At 31.6% G+C, this 5,954-nt stretch overlaps 1 long non-coding RNA gene across 1 annotated transcript; it reads right to left on the reverse strand.

Annotated features, from left to right (window-relative positions):
* Window positions 1-276: 276 nt before the first annotated feature.
* On the reverse strand, window positions 277-4,973 carry LOC145560001 (uncharacterized). The gene is made up of 3 exons (XR_014093067.1): window positions 4,837-4,973; window positions 715-814; window positions 277-632 (listed from the first exon to the last, which is right to left on the reverse strand). It is a non-coding gene; the product is annotated as an uncharacterized LOC145560001 (long non-coding RNA).
* Between the last annotated feature and the right edge of the window lie 981 nt (window positions 4,974-5,954).

Consider the following 5,954-nt stretch of genomic DNA (forward strand, 5'->3'; position numbering starts at 1 on the left):
GTCGATTACAATAGGGTATTATTAGTAACTGGCAAATCATAACGCCGGTTACGAATATATATTTTTTTTAAAAAAAAAAAAATAATATTAGTAACTAGCACTAAATTACGCCAGTTACTAATAAATAACCTTTTTTTTTAATATTTGATTTGAATACAAAAATGGTAGTATATCCTACCAAACGACCCATCGTCAAATGGGTTATAACCTGTTACAATTCAACCAACAAAACACGTACTACGAATAGTTCCATAAAACTTAAATTTACTCACAACATACAATACAAACACTCTAAATAGTTCCACACAACTCGAATTATTCATCCACAACCATACAATACAAAAAAATTAATTATACTTAAAATTCCAAAAAACAATTAAAACTTGAATTAAAAAGGCATTGATTTATAATTTAGAAATGTAATAACAATAACCAATAGGCTAAATAAAATTAAAGTAGATATATTAAAATGTATTATATTATTTTATTAAGCTAAATGTGATTAATCATATCATCGATTAATAAGATAACTAGTCTTTCAACAAAAAATTAAGCATAAAAACCTTATCCCATTGTTCTCGAATCTCATCCAATTCTACATCGCTGTAGGCTGCAAGTCTTGCCAAATACTCCTGAAAAAAAATACGCGTATATATATTATACTTTATAAAAATAAAACATCAACCAAAACTCGTAATATATCTCAACACTAACCTCTTTCAAATTACCCTTGCAATCTCTATGGAAAGATAACATCGCATATATATATCTCATCACATAATAAGCACATTCGGTACCACCACATTGTTGAGCACTGATAGGTAAGATTCGTAGAGCAAAAGCAGGTAAGATTCTATATAGGTGTCACATGCAAAAATGAAAAGGAGTGAATTTGATTATTAAAGTGCCGCAGCCAGTGAAAGAAAATCAGCATAGGCCCAAGGTAAATGAGACTTTTAGGTCCAACACCTACTATTTAGAATTTTTCAACTAAATTTGGGCATCCAAGTAGCCATAACTTGTCAACTTGCTGGGCCTGTAGTCTGAAGGTCCACCAGCACCCAAAAAGTATCATGGAAAGTTAAACAATTTATGGAAAGTTACAAGTCAACTACAACTGTCTAAAACCAATCATAGATCAATAAACTACAAGTCTTCCCACAAATCACAACTAGGGTTCAGCTATAACCTTATAAGTTCAACATGGATGCATAAAATGCTTCGCTTCTAGCCAATGACCACAAACATGATCCAACAGCTTCTTTCAAGACATAATGATTGCCAACGAAAGGTGTTAAATAGCAAAACTCAAAATAGTATAGCAAAGCTCGAGCTACTTTCCAGCACCTAGATCAAGCCTTCAGCCAAGCAAGGTTCATAAACTACATACAACACCTTTGCAAACTATTCTACATGGAAAATAACCAATCTTCAATGCTAATCAAGCACCGTATATCTGGTCAGCTTTGCTACAATGCTGACTAAGGTTAATAGATTGAGCCCTCAATATCCTACCTTAATTCTTATCTCAAGAAGAGATCTTCTGATATGTGATTGAGACTTTACCAAACAAACACACAACAATTCCATTTATAAGAGAATTCTAACACAATTGTTCTTTGACTTTTTGTATGATAATAAACTAATTGCAAATTGTTTAATTTATCTACTTGTATATTACCACTCCAACAGTAAATTCTGCAAACAATATCAACCAACTCCGCAAACTTAAAACTAAGAAGACTAAACAATGCTGAACAAACTATCTAGCCTAACTCAGTTCTGAATTCAGCCAGTTCTGATATTTAGTTCTAAAAATCATCTCTGAATTCAGGTCTGATTTTCAGTTTTGAATTCAGGTGTGATTTTCATCTCTGAATTCAGGTCTGATTTTCAGTTCTGAATTCAGGTCTAATTTTCAATCCTGAAAGTCGGCTCTGAATTCAGTTCTGATTTTAAGTTCTGATTTTAGTTCTAATTTTCGGCTTTGAATTCAGTTTTGATTATCAATTTTGCATTCAGTTCTGAAATTCGGCTTTGAATTCAGTTTTGATTATCGATTTTGCATTCATCTCATGTGATAATAATTAAGAGTTCAATCTCAGTCAAATGAAGGTTTACTTCTAATAAACGAGGAAAAGATTTATCACCATAATACACAGATTAATACTAAATTGTGAGCAGTAAGCACTAATAGTAGCTTTGATGCTAAATAAACCGTGCTAACCGGTACTCGGATACGAACTATAGGCACATCTTGCCAAGGATAGTGATCTAGTGATGGTTGTTAGTTTGTTACAAGTCTTACTACTTATAGGTAGCAGCAGGTGTAACAAATTCAGCAATAGCAAGGTATTAGTGTCAGCAAAAGCTTTAGCATGTCAACAACTAGCTATAAAACTTATACTAATAATAGTTAGAATCAGTCGCTTGTTTGTTTAGTATGATAGCTTCATTCAATTCCGTAAAAACAACAGCTTTATGAATACTCAATATATAATTTCCATACATCAAGAATCGATAAAATTCCTTGAGCTGACAAAAGATCAGCAAGGAATTCAGAATTAGATAACTCAGACACCGATGGCCGATCTTCCAGCTCCTCACGTACATTAAAATATAGAAGTCATTTACCATAATGTATCAAAAGAACCAAGAAAGGTAAGGAGTCAAATGAATGTACAGTCTATCATACACAAATAGGCAAGTAAAATAATGAATTAATTGATGTGGTCCTGTAAATAGACAACACCAGCATTACAAGAAAGAAATATGTAAGTTATAACAAAATAAGCGATTCTAAGAGCACATAAACCTCTAAGTTCCTAGGTGAATTCCCGGAAACATGTATAGCACTATGTTGAAAATTGTTATTCACAATCGATATAAACATCTCAATTAACTTAGCTTGCACACACAAATTTACACACGCTTCAAAGAGAAAAACAGCAGCCTGACATACTTGGCTAGTGTACCCCAATTAGAACCTTTATCTATTAAACCTCAATCAAAATAAAATCACACCAGAAGACATAAGTCCTTCCTTGAAACTGAAATCAGATCAAATAAAGAAATAGCAGACCTAGCAGCAAATACAATTCTAGAGTATATCAAATTCATACAAAATCTTAGGGTATTCGACTTTAATGAAAAACAAAATTCAATTCCAATATTAGGGCATAATTTTAGAATTAAGAAAGGGAAAATTAGATTAACCCTAATTTGAAAAATTACATACCTTTGAACAACGATATAGAACGAATTTTGCAGTTTAGGCTTTGTCATAATGTTCTGAGTTTCAGTCTTGAATTTCAGCTCTGATTTCATTTCTGATTTTCAGTTCTAAACTTCAGATATGATTTTTAGCTCTGAATTCAGTTATGAAATTCAGCTCTAAAATTCAGTTCTGAAATTCAGCTTTGAATTCAGTTCTGAAATTCAGCTTTGAATTCAGTTCTGAAATTCAGCTTTGAATTCAGTTTTGAAATTCAGCTATGAAATTAGTTCTGAAATTCAGCTATAATTTCAGTTTTGAATTCAGTTCTGAAATTCAGCTTTGAAATCAGTTTTGAAATTCAACTCTGAAATTAGTGCTGAATTCAGCTATTATTTCAGTTCTGATTTTCAGTTCTGAATTCAGCTTTGAAATCAGTTCTAAAATTTAGCTCTGATTTCAGTTCTGTATTTAAGCTCTCATTCCCTCTCCTCTTTATTAACCTTTTGGGCTTTACTTTATCAATTATGCTAGTATTGATTATTTGACATATTGCTTTTAGGGACAATGCAAATGCTATTTGCATTACAGAGAATTGAACAATAAGGGACAACATCTGATAGTACAGGGGCTTCTATTTTGGGAGTTGAGAGTTGATTATGATCACTAGAGATGAGGTATTGATAGTACAGGGGCTTCTATTTTGGGAGTTTAGAGTTGATTATGATCACTATTATACTCCAGGCAAACTTCAAATAAGTTTATGTAAAATATTATTGAAAGTATTGTTGTTGTTGTAAAATAACACATCTAAGTGAGGTCTACAATAAGAATTAATCCCCTTAACATAAGAGAGGGGGGAAAGAAATTGTACACACCACCACCTAAATCCAAGTACTTTAAAAATATCTAGGACGGGAACAACATATTTTGAGATCCCCTAGCACTTGCCATGCACTCAAACTGCTTCTAACATTCTCCAGTTAGGAACAACATGAAAATATACAAAAGAAAAAAAAATGCAACTCTTCCCAACCTATTCTTAATACAGCAACACTAGCTCCAAAAATACACAAGTGCTAAAAACAGAAATCATACTCTGCAATATTTAATAATTGAGGTGATATTAAATATTACAAAAATTGCTGAACAAAAAAAAAATTAAAGAAGCAAAACCACCAAAATCATGCTAATTTTGAGCTTAATAAAACAAGTTGGTCTAATTAATGATATATCCGCATGCCCAGAGAAGTTAGTTGAGAATGAACAAACAAATTGGTACATCTAATATAACTTAGCAACAAGAAACTTCATTGAATGCAGCCTAAAAAAAAAGGGAAAGCTGGAAGAGCAAACTTTAACAATTACAACACTTTACAAGGTCGACAATTCACCCAACGTACACATCTCCGATTATATTAAATCAAAATTATTCATCAAAACCTAATTTTCTTGGTTTTTAATAAATCGAAATTATTCATCAAAACCTAATTTTCTTGGTTTTTAATAAATCAATTTTATTTAAAATTAATCAAGTATTTGACAACAACAACATTCAATTTGAATTTACATGTAAAATCACTAATTCGAAAGTAGAAGAACTAATTCGAAAAATTACATACCTCAAAACCTTGATATTTTCAAAACTCGAAAAACTGTAGTTGGAGGAGCAGTGAAGTGAGTTGCAGTGAAGGAGAATGAAGAGTAGTACGTGAAGGAGAAACCATAGGAGTAAGAATGAATCTCACCTCTCGCGAGCAGATGGAGCGAAAGTGCAAAAACAGTAAAAAGTTTGAGTTTTTTTTTTTTTTTTTTTTTTTTTTTTTGTTTAGTTTCAGCAATAACTACTTGAAGTGTTTTTTTATTAGCAAACTACTTGAAGTGTTTTTTTATTAGCAAACTACTTGAAGTTAAGGGGAAAACACATACTTATGTTTCTGACACTACCTTCAATAAAAATTAAACGCTTGTAAAAAAAAATTAAATGAAAATTAAGTATGAGTACAAAATTAATAGGAAGTAGAAACTTAGTATTTGTTGCTTAAAAAAAACAAAAAAAAATATTTGTAACTGACGTTTATAAGGTGGTTACAAATTTTTTGGTCAAAGTTTTTTTTGACTTATTATTTGTAACTGGCGTTTGTAAGCTAGTTACAAACGCTTTGGTCAAAGTTTCTTTGACTTATTTGTAACTGGCGTTTGTAAGCTAGTTACAAACGCTTTGGTCAAAGTTTCTTTGACTTATTTGTAACTGGCGTTTGTAAGCTAGTTACAAACACTTTGGTCAAAGTTTCTTTGACTTAATATTTGTAACTGACATTTGTAAGCTAGTTACAAGCTTTTTAGTCAAAGTTTCTTTGACTTAATATTTGTAACTGACATTTATTTAGTCAGTTACTAATAAAACTTCAAGCAATGATAAACCACATATTAGTAACTGACATTTGCTACGCTGGTTACTAATGTCATGAAATTTGTAACTGACAATATCTTAGTCGGTTACTATTGATGCTTTCTTAACTAGCAAAACATACGCCAGTTACTAATAGGGTGTTACAAATATCATTTTTTCCTACTAGTGACAGTAGGTTGGGTGGATCTCCATTACTGGTGGTAAACGTGTGACATGTGGACTCCACTTTGGTGTCAAAACAATATTAATTGATTTATTACATATATGCTAACCACCTTTTGTAACCATGTAGGGTGAGGTTGTACTGTGTTGTTTGGTGTTGGAAGT

The sequence above is a fragment of the Chenopodium album genome, chromosome 9 (genome assembly GCF_948465745.1).
Source record: "Chenopodium album chromosome 9, dcCheAlbu1.1, whole genome shotgun sequence".
NCBI lineage: Eukaryota > Viridiplantae > Streptophyta > Magnoliopsida > Caryophyllales > Amaranthaceae > Chenopodium > Chenopodium album.